Source organism: Hyperoodon ampullatus (genome assembly GCF_949752795.1).
Source record: "Hyperoodon ampullatus genome assembly, chromosome: 9".
Taxonomy (NCBI): Eukaryota; Metazoa; Chordata; class Mammalia; order Artiodactyla; family Ziphiidae; genus Hyperoodon; species Hyperoodon ampullatus.
Window position 1 is genome coordinate 7,253,333 of NC_136922.1, and position 16,823 is coordinate 7,270,155.

General features: G+C 35.6%; 1 pseudogene across 1 annotated transcript in view; it reads right to left on the reverse strand.

The window, feature by feature from the left end:
* The window catches only part of LOC307057949 (neurexin-1-beta-like), a 37,693-nt pseudogene extending 27,059 nt beyond the window's left edge, over positions 1-10,634 (reverse strand). The window contains exon 1 of the transcript in view: positions 10,593-10,634. The product of the transcript in view is annotated as a neurexin-1-beta-like (transcript). The remainder of the gene's footprint in view (positions 1-10,592) is intronic.
* Positions 10,635-16,823: the final 6,189 nt, after the last annotated feature.

Consider the following 16,823-nt stretch of genomic DNA (forward strand, 5'->3'; position numbering starts at 1 on the left):
AGTATAAATAATTACATGATACCAGGATAATATAACCCCGCAGAGACCACTCTGTGCAGTCATTGATCTCTCCAGGCAATAGTTACCAGCTTTTGGGGTGAGCTACTACTTTTCACTTCCATGCCACAAAAAAATATACATCGTGTATTACCAGGAATTGTTATCAACTGATCGTGGTGTAATGTATAAAAGTTGCTTTATCTTAAGATTTAGTTGGTACATTTTAAAACATGATTTTTCCTTTAATTTTTATTATTTAAACAAACAAAAGAATAAAGAAAATTGTGCATTGACCCTCATATGGCCATCAGCCAGATTTAGCAATCATCAAAACTTTGCCTATTTGTTTCTTCTGTTAGTTTTCATCTTTTCCTTTTCCTTGCTGAATTATTTTAAGGCAAATTTAAACCTCTTTTACTTCAAACCAATACATTTTAGTATGCATATCTAATCACATAAAAAATCATTTTAAAAGTGAGTCATTTCTTATATATTAAGAAATTATCACACCCAAGAAACTTAAAAATTACTCTTTAATATAATTTAATACCTTGCTTCTCAAAGCATAGTCTGCAAACAAAAAGCAGCAGAGGGCTTCCTTCGTGGCTCAGTGGTTAAGAATCCACGGGCTGATGCAGGGGACACAGGTTCAAGCCCTGGTCTGGGACAATCCCACATGCCATGGAGCAACTAAGCCTGTGTGCCACAACTACTGAGCCTGCACTTTAGAGCCCACGAGCCACAACTACTGAGCCCACATACCACAACTACTGAAGCCTGTGTGCCTAGAGCCCATGCTCTGCAACAAAAGAAGCCACTGCAATGAGAAGCCTGTGCACCTCAATGAAGACTAGCCCCCGCTCGCTGCAACTAGAGGAAATCCCGTGCGCAGCAACGAAGACCCAATGCAGCCGAAAATAAAAAATTAATAAACAAAAATTAATTTAAAAAATTAATTAAAAAGAAGCAGCAGAATTTGGTAGCTTGTTAGAAATTCAGTATCTCAGTTTCACTGAAAACTATTGAATCAGAAGCTTCATTTAAAAAGATCCCAAAGTGCTTAGCATACATCTGAAAATTTGAAATCTAATGCTCAGATATGTAGTCACATTTCCCCAATTGCTTTAAAAATATATACTTTTTACAATTGGTTTGTTTGAAGAAGTTTCCAAACAATATTTACATGTGACATTGACATTTTATGTCTCTTAAGTTATTTTATATAAAACATCCCCCTCCCATTTCTTTTCTGCCTTTTGCTTACTGAAAAAAGCTGAGAGTTAATTAGAATGCTCCCAAGTTTTCTATTTACATTTTTTGGTATCTTTAAAATTGTTCCCCTGCTCTCTGTATCTCTTATGATTTTAGATGAGCTTCAGAGGCTTGATTTGACTCAGGTTCAACTTAAATAAAATATGGGTGATTCTGTGTGCTTCATATTAATTACATTAGGAAGCACACAATGTGTTACTCCACCATTTTTAGTCATGCTAACACTAAAAACACAGATGGCAGAATTTCATTCTTTTTATGGCTGAACAATATTCCATTGCATTTATATACCATTTCTTATTTATCCATTTATCTGTTGATGGACACTTAGGTTGATTCAGTATATGGGGTACTGTAAATAACACTGCTAGGAATATTAAGGTGCCTATGTCTTTTTGAATTACTGTTTTCATTTTCTTCAGGTATATACCCAGGAGTGGAATCGCTGGATTATATGTTAGTTCTATATTTGTTTTTTTTTTTTAGGAAACTCCATACTGTTTTCCATTGTGGCTGCACTAAGTTACATTCCCACCTACAGTGTACTAGGGTTCCCTTTCTCCACATCCTCACCAATAGTCATTATTTCTAGACTTTTTGATGATAGCCATTCTGACAGGTGTGAAGTGGTGCCTCATTGTGACTTTGATTTACATTTCTCTGATGATTACTAATGTTGAGCATCTTTTCATGTGTATGTTGGCCATCTGTATGTCTTCTTTGCAAAAAGAAGGTCTGCCCATTTTTAAATTGGGTTGTTGGCTTTTTTGATATTGAGTTGTATGAACTGTTGATATATATTTGATATTGACCCCTAATTGGTCATATCATTTGCAAATATTTTCTTCATTCAATAGGTTGTTTTTTCTTGTTGATGGTTTCCTTTGCTGTGCTAAATCTTTTAAGTTTATTTAGGTCACATTTGTTAATTTTGCTTTTGTTTCCTTAGCCTTAGGTACAGGCCCCAAAAAAATATTTCTCTGATTTATGTCAAAGAGTGTTCTAGGAGTCTTATGGTTTCTGGTTTTTAAGTCTTTAATCCATTTTGAGTTTATTTTTGTATATGGTGTGAGAAAATGTTCAAATTTCATTCTTTATATGTAGCTGTCCAGGTTTCCCAGCAGCACTTATTAAAGATACTATCTTTTCTCCATTGTATATTTTTGCCTTTGTCAGAGATTAACTGTAGGTGTGTGGGTTTATTTCTGGTCTCTTTATTCTGTTCCATTGATCTATGTGTCTGTTTTTGTGCTTGTGCCGTGCTGTTTTTTGATTACTATACCTTAGTAGTATATTTTGATGTCAGGGAATGTGTTACCTCCAGCTCTGTTCTTTTTTCTCAAGATTACTTTGACACTTTGGGGTCTTTTGTGGTTCCATCTTAGGATTATTTCTTCTAGTTCTGTGAAAAATGTCATGGGTATTTTGATAGGGTTGCATTAAATCTGTAGATTGATTTGAGTAGTATGGTCACTTTAACAATATTAATTCTTCCAACCCACGAACATGGGATATCTTTCCATTTATTTGTATCATCTTCAATTTCCTTCATCAGTGTCTTATAGTTTTCAGAGTACAGGTCTTTCACATCCTTGGTTAAATTTATTCCTAGGTATTTAGTTGCTGATTTTAAGGGCAAGGAATTGATGTCAAGTTATTTCCAGTGGTTTACAGTGAGTTTCTCTACCCCTTCCTCTCTTTTTTTACCTTTTTGTTTTTCTTTCACTCATTCTTTCTCTACAGTTTTGAGTGCTGTGTACAGTTACCATTAATCATTCTTTTTGATGTTCAAATTATCCAATATTTGGAAAATATGAGCTCTTTTATATTGATCTCCATGTTGTTTCACACAAAATAACAATTGATAAATACTTGATTGCCCACTGAAATTCCCCAGGTTCATTATATATTTTCTGTTTCATGGCTGAAATCAGTATTCTTTGCAAAATCCATAGTTCTGTTTAATGGGGAATCATATCTGAGGACCATATCATGGATGAGTAGTGTTTATTCCTATTGGGTTGTCATTGTTTGTAGGCATTTTCAGTGACCATATTTTGGAAATAATAGTAATAATAATAGTTATATAATTATATATTATAATTATTATCCTAGTGCTAATTTTAAATTTTTAATATTGCTTTTAATTGAGATAATATTCACATATAATTAAATAACATTAAATAAATACACATGTGGAAACTCTGCTTCTGGTAATATGGCTATCTAAGGGCCCAGGCTGACCCACTGTAAAATGTTGTATAAAAATCTTCTTAAATTCACCCACGAGCTGTAAAAAATGTAAGGATTCAGATCAAAATTAAAGGGGCACTAAATTTGCCTTTTCCTGAGGAATTTTTTCTGAATCAGGTTTTGCAAACTTGTGGAAATTGGGTGGGACAAGAATTCAGTTTCAGAGCCTGAGGTGATGGATAGACTTGAAGACTGTTACAAAGCCCAACCCACCAAAAATCTTCACCTGATTTGTAAGGATGAGCTAGAAATCCCCTTCCCCAAACTGAGTGCTACTAGCCAACAGACTGCACAAAAGATTAAAAAAAAAATCACTTGTGAGAATTTGATTTGTAACCATAAGTTAGATATTATACAAGTTGACAGCCTGAGTTCAAAATAATGTGGTCCAAAACGGTGGTCCAAAAACCACTTAAGCCAAGAATTTAGTTTAAAATACCCTAGATCAGTGCTCCCAGATGACTGACAAAAGTAAATACAAATACTCTCTGAAAAAACCCACCTTCATCCCAGGCTTAAAGTATTTCCATAGACAAGATTCCAACTAGCATTTATACTCAAAAGTAGCAATACATACAAATATCATCATGAGCAAGAAGAGGAAACAAAATATGTAGCTGAATTATACTAATGCGTTTATGTGTGTATATATAATTTACTATAGGGTAAATGAATACTAAGGACCTAGAATTAAACCTAACAAAATATGTGCATAATATTTGTACATATTGTATAAAGCTATAATAAAACATTTGAGAGACCTACCTAATGGAGAAATATATCACGTTCATGGATTGGAAGATTCAGTATTATAAAGATCTCATTTTACCCACTTTGATCTACAAAGTCAGTGTAATCCCAATCAAGATCAAAAGAGTCTTTTTGGTAGAACTTAGATGTAAATTCTAAAATATATGTGGAAATTTAAAAGGTTGAGGAAAGTCAAGACAATCCTGTAATAGGAGAAAACTGTGGCTGAATTTGCCTTGCCAGATGCCAAGACTTAATTTGAAACTGTGATAATTAAGACAATGAATAGTGTTAATAACAGAATAGAACATAGTACCCTAAAACGCATACAAATATAGAAACTTGATTTTTGACAGAGCTGAAGTTGCAAATTATTGTGCTTGGACAATTGGTCATCCATATGTTAGTAAATCTTTGACAGCATGTTTTTTTAAAAAATGTCTTTTTCTTTTATTGCATAATCAGCTCACCTGAAATATGCATGAGAGATAAGGTCAATGACAATGTCCAAAAGCTATAAAATAAGTGATCAGATTTCCAGAGGGTGTAATCGTTTTAGGCATAAAGAAAACTTAAGTGAAATAAATGTTAAACTCTATCCAGTTGAGAATAATAGAAGTTATAATTTGTTTACCCTAAATAGAAGGAAAAAGTGGAGTCAAATCCAATAATTTGAATGAAAAATCAGAGACCTTATATAAAAATTACTTCATTCAAAAACAATGGCTCAAAGACAATAACGTGTCTTACCAACTCAAACCAGGCAGTAGTTGGACAGCAAGGATTAGATTTTTGCATTTTCTAATTCTCATGTAAATTCTTTCCAGCACAACACAACATCCATAGGAGGTTAAATCATAGAACAACAGAGATAAATGATGGTGACATATTAGAAAGTTTCAAATGAATTGTACAGGAAACAAATATATAGAAGTTGATGAAAGAATAGATTTACTTTCATGAAAGACTTGAAGAAAAGTGTTTATAAATTATGTAAAATAATGATTTGATTAAGTAATACCAAGCTGTAAACGAGTGAATAAGAAATGGAATGACTGAGTCATAATTTTACTCTACCATGTGTATGTAAGTCACCAATGAGTCAGCAGCCTCCACACGTACAAATCATAATAGTAAACAAGTTTTACGTCTGGAAAAAATTCCTTTCTCTCTTGGCTCTCCCAATTGTTGCTATTTATAGATTTAGGGCTTTTATTTGAGATATATTTATAAATTTCTATAGTGTCTCTAAAATATATAGGAATTTATGGCTAATATCCAATTATTAGAGCATGAATAGATGCAGTCTTCATATTTAAAATATTATAGTAATATGAAAATCTATATACTAGGTATTTTTCAGAATTAAAATGTTTGTTCCACAATTTTAAAATAATTTTTTTCACTGAAAGTATTTAAAGTTTATTAAACCAAATTTATAAAAAATTGAACCCTATTTTTTAGGAAAATGCAGCCCTGATGCAGAAAATGGGCACATAAATAAGTTCTCTCCTACCCTTTAAAACATCTGAATATTGTCCTGTCCAACTCTAAAAATGAATCAGTGGTTCGATTTACATTTAATTTGATATTAGATCTAGTCCTGAAAAAAATACCGAAAATAGAGAATACAGGTTTGAATTCACAAATATAATTTCAGCTGAAAGTGATTTACAGGATTTTAAAATCATTTTAATAAGTTTCTTTTCATTATCCTAATCTTCTTGGCAATAACCAGCTGTTTATTGATGCCCCTTGGCAGAATAAAAGTGAAATAGTCTGTCCAGTGGTAACAGTTCCTGAACCCCATGATCTGCAACATCTCAACTTCTGGAACATCCTTGTTGTCATTGAAGCTTTCACTATACATCTATTTCTTGGCTCTGCCCTAGCTGGAAAACTAGGGAGTAATAATATTTCAGGTTTTCCAATGATTGCAAAAGAAATTCCTGTATACTGCAATCAGTATATCCTTTCCATTCTAAATACTAAGCAACTATATATTGATTTTTTTGCCATTTTATATTATAATGTGATCTGTTCTCAGACTGAAAAACTGTGATTTTTTTTCCCTTTTCAATTATTCTTTCAGAAATAAGAAGAACCATTCCATTGGTGTTATGCCTTTGGGCTCCCTATCTAAAGAATATATATTTTTCCTGCTTTCTTATGGCTTTTATTAAAGTTTATGCAATGATTGTTAAATCACTCAGATTCTGACACTCAAAACAATGTGTAACTCTTGAATGATCAAAACCAATTTTCTCAGAATTTCCCCATGGCTGCAATAGGGTAACTTTGGCTGACTAACACTCCTAGAGAGAAGAACTAGAAAAAAAAACAGCTAAAACTACAAAGTGGGAGGGGATTTGTTTGAAGTCCTTGGAGAGTTGCTGAAGCTATCAGGACTAAAGGGGCCAAAATCCCAGAGAAGTGAACCACAATGAGATGAGCTAACATTCTGTGAGCAGATTTCATTCTCTGAGCATTTGCTGATTCTTGGAATGGGGAGAGAAACTGATAATTCAGGCAGAAGACATCAGTTAAAAGAAAAAGAAAACAGTTTGGGTTAACACATGAGGTATGTAGGGAACCATATGGGATTGAAAGACAAAAACTGGAGTGAGTCATCCAGAATTTAAGAAGCAAAATCTAAGAGTGAGGGAGGCAAAGAGAATTGGCATTACTTACACTTAACAGTATTCCTCCTTGAAGCATTTGTTCAATTCTATGCACAAAGAAAAAGTCTAAAAAACTAAGCATAAAGGAGAAACTATTTAAAAACCAAGAGGAGTATTTGGAAGTGTTTTCGTGCCAAGAAAATAAGAATTGAAATTAAGGATCTTAAGGAGAACAGACTCTAATAAGTATCCTAGGCTCTAAGGTAATGCTCCAAAGAACAATGGGAGTACTGGATAAAACAGAGATAAACTGAGCCATCTAAAAACTGCAATCCAGTTACATAAACGAAGCCCTGATTTACTGTGATCTTTCTCTCAACTCAGGGTCTCCACCAAACGGTAGTCTAAACCCTTTCTGAAGCTAATAGCACCACCCTGAGCTCCTACAACATTTTTAAAGAATTCTAGCTTTCAATCAGAAACAGACCTACAGATCACTTATGAAAGTTGGCAGCCACAGATTTTATTAATATGTTTTTTAAAATAGGTAGAAATCTAGTTCTGTAAGCAGAATACCTGAGAAAAGAACCAAATGGAAAGTATAAACCTAAAAACTGCAGTAGTTAAAATTAAGAACTGAATTGTTGATTTTAACATCCTGTTAGACACAGCAAAAAGTAGGATTAGTAAACAGAAATATAGATCTATAGAAAATATTCAAGCTGAAGCACAGGGATTCAAAGGAAGCACAGAAAATTCAAGAGAAGTACAGAAGGAGGAAGAGGAGGATAAACTGAGGGGAGGAAGGGGAAGAAAGGGAGAGAAAAGAACATTGAAGAAATATGGGACATTGTAAAAAGAAAAAAAGATCTATCATATGTTAAGAGTCCCAAAAACTGAAAAGAGAACTTAAAGCAAATATATATACAGATACATATATATGTATATGTATATGTATTTGAAATACTAATATCAAAGCATTTTCTAAAACTGGCAAAGTATTTAAGCCAATGATCCAAAAGTACCATACACCTCAAGCAAGATAAATTCACCACATTAAGAAAGAGGAGAGGGACTTTCCTGGCCATCCATTGGTTAAAACTAAGTGCTTCCAATGCAGGGGGCATGGGTTCGCTCCCTGGTCGGGGAAATAAGATCCCGCATGCCACATGGTGTGGACAAATAAATAAATAAATAAAAGAGGGGAAATTATAGGATGAGGTTAAGAGATGCAGAAAAAAATTTTTTAATAAAACACAACAAATAACTTCTTAAAAATCTAAGAAAACAATGACTAGGATAGAACTTTTGATTTAAAAAAATCTACCAAAAAAGAAAAAACCCATCAGCAACTATGATATGTATTGTAGAATGTTGAAAGCTTTCCTCTTGAGATCAGAAATAAGATATTCATTTCTATTAAACCTTGTATGGGAAGTCCTAGACAGTTTACTAATAAGGCAATAAAAAGGAAAAAAAAAAGTATAAATAGTGGGAAAACACTAAAAGGGTCAACATTTGCAGATAACAGAATCTAGAAAATCCTAAATAATCCACAAATTTAAAAAAATAGAGCTAACACACAAATAAACGGCACAATATATACTGATATGGCCAATATACAAAGATCAATGAATATATATATTTATAACAATTAATTAGAGAATGAAATTTAAGGATACCATTTGCAATAGAATAAAAAATCAAATAACTTAGAGTAAGTTTAATGTTTGATATACAAGAATCTAAACAGGAAAAGAAGGCCTAAACAAGAGAATGCATACACCATACATTTCAAAGATTCAATGTTGTAAAAATATTTATTCTTCAAAAATTGATCAATAGAAAAAAAACAATCTCAATCAAAACCCTAGAAGATTATTTTTGTGTGTATATGTATATTAACAAGATTATTCTAAAATTTACATGAAAACTCAGAGTCAAGTATAGTCAGTCTATTCTTGAAGCAGAATAAAGTTCAATGATACACACTATAGGATATCTAGACTTGTTTTAAGTACAGTATATTACTGGTGAAAGCAAGACAGACAAATACATCAGGATAGAGTTCAGAAATGAACTTACTTTTATAAATTCAGTTGATTTACAAAATGGTGCCACTTGAAATACAGTGAAGAAAGGGCTTCCCTGGTGGCGCAGTGGTTGAGAGTCCGCCTGCCGACGCAGGGGACGCGGGTTCATGCCCTGGTCCGGGAGGATCCCGCATGTCATGGAGCGGCTGGGCCCGTGAGCCATGGCCGCTGAGCCTGTGCGTCTGGAGCCTGTGCTCCGCAGCAGGAGAGGCCACAGCAGTGAGAGGCCCGCGTACCGCAAAAAAAAAAAAAAAAAACAGTGAAAAAAGATGTTCTTTTCAATAAATGACATTGATTCATTTGGATATCCATGTGAAAAATTAAAAATATCTACAGCTTACCCATACACAAAAAATGGTATGAATGGATTGCAGACCTGTAAATTTAAAAGGTGAGCAATAAAATTTCTGAAAGATAAGATAGGAGAATAACTTCTTGACTTTGAAATAAGCAAACATTTCTTAAGCAGGATTTAAAACCAATAGCAAGAAGAAAAGGATTAATATAGTCAAGCTCATTAAAAATAAATATTTCTGTTTATCAAAAGATAGCATTATGACAATGAAAAAGTAAGTCTCAGAGTTGAAAATATTTGCAATATATCAACCTGACAAAGAATTTTTATCCAGAGTGCATATTAAAAACAAACAAACAAAAACATACCAACAAAATCCCTACAATCAGTAAGGAAAAGACAGAATCCCAGTTTAAAAAAAAAAAGGATTAAAAATTAAATGGAGGAGGGGGATCAAGATGTCTGAGTAAGAGGACATTGAGCTCACTCCTCCCACAAACACATCAAAAATACATCTACATGTGGAACAGTTCTCATAGAAAACCAATGGGAAACTGGGAGAAGATCACCTATACAACCAGAGCTGCAAGATAGATCTCCAGGTAATGAAATAGGATGGGGGAAAAGGGCATCAGGACAGGATCTGTGCCCCTTGGAGGGATCTGTAAGGAAGAAAAGTTCCACATGGTCAGACCCTCACTCTGGGGAGCCCCCTTGCCTTCTGGGAAATCCACTGGAACAGACAGAAGGGATAGAGAAGCCTAAATTCTACTTGCAAGGAGTGTGCACATGCTGGCTTGCTAACCATCAGGGCAGGGAGAGACTTGTGCCAGGGGCTGCTGCGTTGCTGCACTTCCCAATCCGAAGGGGCAAACACCCTGGCCCTACTTGCTCCACACCACAGCCTGGCAGGAGATCAGAGCAGAGATTCAGTCTAGCTGCACATGGACAGATCACCGTGCCTGGGATGTGATCCAGGCTAACCACAGAGACCATTGTCAGCACAGATGGGAGCAGTGGGTGAAACTGGGCAGACATTGTCAGTGCCTATACCGGGCAGTGCCACAAGATTGCACAGCAGATAAGTGCCGAATCTAGGGTAGACAGGCCCTGGGGGAGGATTTGATCTAGCTGCGCAGAGAAAACCCTGAGGGCCTGGGGTATAGTCCCCCCAGGGAAGTTGTCAGCACAGGCATGGCAGGGCTAGACTAGCCACAGCAGACATTGTTGAAGCATGCACTCTGTGGCATCGCAAAAACACACAGTGGCTGGGTGCTGAGTCTCCTGGAATACATAGCAATTCATTACCTGGTGGGAGCGCCCCAGCTCTGCCCACTCCACACTCAGCATGGTGCCGGATTTGGTGCAGACAGGTCCTGGGAGAGGTGTGCCACAGAGGCAGCCCAGCTCCCAGGCAGCAGCACAGCAACCTCAATTTATGCAGCCACAGTGTCCCTCCCCCAACACCAGCCTGCTCCACACCACAGCCTAGCACTAGGTCTGGGACAAACACAACAAAGAAAGGGAAGTGACCTTGGGCTGCCTTTGGGCCGAACCGCAGATGCCTACATGGGCGGTGCATAGATTTGCTGTGACCACATGTGTCTCACTTACTCAGTGGTCACCTCTTTCAGGGCAGGGCATGCCCTCAAGGGCAACAGAGCCTGATCGAACCCAACCCTCAAGATTTCTACTCTAAGGACTGTGGAGCAGACCCTGTCCCCTGACAGGGCAGTGACAGCCAGGGGACAAAGAGTAGGCCCTGACCCACATCCAGTGCAGTCTCCAAACACCACAACACCAATCACACCCCCTATCAAGGGGATAATGGCCATCACACTCTGAGGAAAGACATGGCTGGTATCCATACCAAACCAGCCCTCGCAGCAAAAATATTGGACTCACAGTCTACACAGGGACACTCCCACATAAGAACAAACTTTCAAGACCACAGTACATAGCTGTTTCTCCTAAATTCATAGAGACAGAGGAAGTTAAGTAGAATGAAAAACCAGAGGAACTGCTCCTAATTAGAAGAATGAGAGAAATCCCTTGAAAGAACAAATAATAAAACAGACCTCTCCAGTCTGCTAGACCCCAAGTTAAAAAAGGAGTTAATAAAAATGCTAAAGGATTTAAGAAAGATTATCAGTAGAAACGCAGGTCACTGTAACAAGGAGCTAGATATTATAAAGGTGAACCAATTAAAATTAGACAATTCAATTGCTGAGATAAAAACCAATCTGGAGGGCTTCACTGGTGCTGCAGTGGTTGAGAGTCCACCTGCCGATGCAGGGGACACGGGTTCGTGCCCTGGTCTGGGAAGATCCCACATGCCGTGGAGCGGCTGGGCCCGTGAGCCATGGCCGCTGAGCCTGCGCGTCTGGAGCCTATGCTCCGCAACAGGAGAGGCCACAACAGTGAGAGGCCTGAGTACCGCAAAAAAAAAAAAAAAAAAAAAAAAATCTGGAAGCAATGGTGGCAGACTAAATGACACAGAACAAATAAATGATCTAGAAGATAGACGAATAGAAATTACCTCATCAGAGCAACAGACAGAAAGACAAATGAAAAAAAAAAAGCAACATATGAGATCTATGGGATAATGTAAAACATGCCAACCTTCACATAATAGGGCCTCCAGAAAGAGGAGAGAAAAGGGGATCAAAAATGTATTTGAAGAATTATGGATGAAAACTTCCCAATTCTAAAGAAGGAAACAGATATCCAGGTACTGGAAGCACAGAAGGACCCAAACAAGATGAACCCAAACAGACCCATTCCAAGACATAATTAAAATGGCAAAAGTTAAAGAGAAGGTTCTAAAGGCAGCAAGAAAAAAACAAAGAGTCAGTTACAAGGGAGCTCCCATAAAGCTATCAGCTGATTTCTCTGCAGAAACCTTGCAAGCCAGAAGGGAGTAGCATGACATATTCAAAGTCCTAAAAGGGAAAAACCTGCAAACTCTAATACTCTACCCAGCAAGATCATCATTTAGAATGGAAAGAGAGATAAAGAATTTCTCAGCCAAGCAAAAACTAAAAGAATTCAGCAATACTAAATCTAACCTAAAAGAAATATTGAAAGATCTTCTCTAAATAGAAGAGAAGCAAGATTCTACATCAAAGGGAAAATCAAATAGGAAAGGCAAATATATAAAAGGATTGAAGATAATTAAACTAAACCAGTACATAGATTTAAAAACAATTAAAAATTTGTGTAAAATTGATTTTAAGTACAATTAATAGCAAAAGGTTAAGCATGAAGATGTAAAACAGGACATCAAATTCACAAATTGGGGAGTACAGTATAAAAATAGAGATCTTTTAGGATGTGTTTGAATTTGTATGACTATCAGTTTAAATCAATAGATATAGTTATGGGTCAACATACTTGAACTCCAGGGTAACTACAAGTTAAAAACGTACAATAGATACACAAAAACCAAAAAATAAGGATACTACAAAAAATAATAATAAACCACAAAAGGAAACACAAAAAGAAGAAATGAACAAAGAAGAACTACAAAAACAACTAGAAAAGAAGGAATTAATTTCCAAAATATACTTACAACTCAGTACTGAAAAAACAAACAATACAATAAAAAAAATGGGCAGAAGACATAAATAGATATTTCTCCAAAGAAGACATACAAATGAAAATATGCTCAACATGACTAATTATTAGACAAATGCAAATCAAAACCACAATGAGATATGACCTCACACTTGTCAGAATGTCTGTCATCAGTAAGTCTATAAATAATAAATGCTGGATAGATAACGGAGGAAAGGGAACCCTCCTGCACCGTTGGTGGGAATATAAATTGGTTGCAGTCCCTATGCAAAACAGTATGGAGGTGCGTTAAAAAACTAAAAATAGAGCTACCATATGATCCAGCAATCCCACTCCTGGGTATATATCTAAAAAAGATGAAAACTCTAATTCAAAAAGATAAATTCACGCCAGTGTTCATAACAGCACTATTTACAGTATTGGAAACAACCAAAGTGCTCATCAACAGATGAGCTTAAGGAGATGTGGTATATACAATGGAATATTACTCAGTCATAAAAAGAATGAAATATTGCCTTTTGCAGCAACATGGATGAACCTAGAGAATATTATACTTAATGAAGTAAGTCAGACAAAGACAAATTTTATGTATCACTTATATGTGGAAACTAAAGAATAATACAAATGAATCTATATACAAAACATAAACAGACTCACAGACATAGAAAATAAACTTACGGTTACCAAAGGGGAAATGGGGTGGAGGGATAAATTAGGAGTATGGGATTAAACTACTATACATAAAATATATAAGCATTAAGGATTTACTGTATTGTACAGAAAACTATATTCAATATCTTATAATAACCTATAATGGCAAATAATCATATATATACATATTATTATATATATGTGCATATACATATGAATATATGTGCATATACATAACTGAATCACTTTGCTGTATACCTGAAACTAACACAATATTGTAAATCAACTATACTTCAATTTAAAAAAATTGAATGAGACTTCAGCAAAGATGATATCCAAATGCTCATTTAAAATATCTAACATATTTTTAACATCATTGCCCATGAGATAAACAATTCAATTTTAAACTGCAAATCACTACTATGCACCTGTAAGAATGGATAAGATTAAAAGACCATACCAAGTATTGGTGCAAATTCAATAATAGTATAGGACTTTTTATACACTGCCAATGGGAATATAAAGGGACACAATCACTCTGAAAAATTGTTTGGCAACCTTTTGTAATATTAGACTTATACATAACCAACAATTCCATTCCTAGATGTATACGCAACAGAACTGCCTTTATATGTGGACCACAAGACAAATTCAAGGATGTTAATAGAAGCATTATTCATAAGAGCCCCAAACTGAGGGAAAAATGTTCATCAATACTGGGATTGATAAATCGTGGTAAATGCTTAAATTGGAATACTATAAGTTAGCCTTTAAAAAGACAAAGCTCACGTTCCACCCAAGAGCAGGGCAAAATGTAGCATATTGTTGAGTGAAATAAGCTAGAACCACTTCAAGAATATTCTCACTTGCATCCCAGTCTCCCAGCCTTCCAGCCTCCTGGTACAGTTTACCTATCTACTTCTAATTGTCAATTATACCTATATTAAATATTTTATATTAAATGTTAAAGTGTTGCCTAATACGGTTAATAAAATTTTGATTTCATCAGTATGTTCTTTGGGATTCATCTGGTCCCAGATTCATACTTTGTATTCTAATATTCATGCATCTGTCACCAGAGCAAAGAGTCACTGGCTCTTTCTCTATGTCTAGCATATGCTTCCTCCTGGATAACAGAGGGGGAGAATCCTGAAATCGTCTCATTTCTTTTGCAGACACTGAGCCTCTACTATGACAGTGCCTCTGAAGCCTGAACTATTGCTATATAAATTGTCAGCCTATCTAAACTTATATACTAGTTTCACTATTTTAAAGCATAGACGAAAAAATATGCTTTAGTTCAATTCAATAACTATATACTGGGCATCTATTATGTAAAAGACATTCTAGTGCAAAGAAATAGACAGCAAAACTCTTCTCTGGTGCCCAATCCTGCCACCTCTAAAAGAGAGTCTCTGTATTTTTTCAACAAATAGAGTTGAATTTGTGCCATGGGAAAGGAATTTTATCTATGTACACACTAATTAAAAAACAGAGGGATAAAATAAAAGAAAAAAAAACCTTAATTTAAAACAAATCATATTTGACTGATTAAATTAGTCAAAACTACTAAACAATCTGAACTTGGAGAAAATAACCTAAAATAACCTCAATTATTTTTAATGTATTTTAAGAACTGGAGAGTGACACTTGTAGTAATAACTTAAATGTGTTATGCTGATATTTTCAAACTAAATTCCAAGCCCTTAGATTTGATTAGAAACATCGGACTACTGTAGGTTAGATGGGTGAATACGTTCTCTGCTGGAAAATGAGGGAGTAGCCCCAGTCTTGGTTAGGTCAGCCAAGAGCTAAAGGGAGGAGAAAGAAGGGAGCAAAAATCAAAAGTTATTAAACCATATTGTATGCATTTAAAAAGCATATTTTATGTTATTTCTTCCAGGTAGAAAGAAGAAAAATCTGGTAACAATTTACACTGATATTTAGATCCATTCCTAAGAGTGTTAGTTAATGTGGAGTAATAATAAATGTACCAAGTTTGTATTTATTATTTTAAATTTTATGATTATAATTTTAAATTTTGGACTGTAACATGGGACATAGTTTTTTAATCCCGGTGGAACATGGACTCAAGCCTCTCTATCCAGCCTCTGCAATGTACAGTGTTAATACCCAGACCTCCATGCTCCAAGAACCACCTTGCCTACCTGCAAGAACACTGCTGCCTATGCATCACTTTGAAATGTAATTTGCCCCTGCAAGCAGCACAGCTGGGTTTGGGTGGCCAAGTCCACTGCAGATCCACAGATATAGTATTTCTATGAGGTCATTTCCAAGAGGACATTGGATGTTGGGACATCTTAGGCATCACCTTCTACTTTCTTTCTGCTCTTCCAAAATAAAAAGGAGCATATTTTTTTCCATGTTACGCCCATTTAGGACATCCAACAAAAGCTTGCTTAAGACAAAATATATTACAGAAATTGTTAAAACTGTTCTGTCAATGGTTGCTTAGACAACTGAGCCAGAACAGTGCAGCTGGTCCAGTTTTCCAAACCACAATGATTATGGTTCCCAGTGCACCTTCTGAGGCCATTGCTGTCACCTAGAAGCTGGTGAAGTCAGAAATGTGCCACTCCAGAGTGGATTTGAAAACTACCTTTGGACCATGTAGCAGTTGTGCAACATCTCTGTTCTAATAAAGTCAGGAAACAACACTCATATGTGACATTATACTTGGTAAATAGGCAGTATACTAAACCAAATTTGTTTCTATTTTAAAAGATTATAGCCTTGAGAAGATCTTTCAAATTACGCAAAGAGCCTCTATCTTCTAGCACTGAAATACAGTGCCAAGGCAGCTGGGTTAGAATTAGCATAACTCATGAACCTACACTTGGACTTCCTTTGTTCTGGAGCTGTCTCTGTCTGAATCTGGCTCACCATCCTAATTCCTTTCTTTGGTTGACTTTTCTCTAGGAAACCCTTTTCTTGCTCCAGGCAATCTGAACTCCACAGATATAGAATCAGTCCTTGAAATCATTTTGTTTGTGCCACTGTAGTTACATAAGCTCAACTTATTTATCTGGGAGGATCATCAGTCCCAATATAAATTAGTGGATATAAATAGTTAAAAGCAGGGATGGTATATCACCTAGCTCCATTCATTAGGGGACATTGGTATGGGTGTGATGGTCAGGAGAATTAAAGACGTGTAGTTGCAGTGCCAGGGGTAGATAATAAGAAATCACAGAAACTGAAGTTGACATTTTCAAATGTGTGTCAGCCAAGAAAAAGATGTTTTGGTACAGAAACACACAAGAGACAACATAGGGTGAAATTTCATTATGT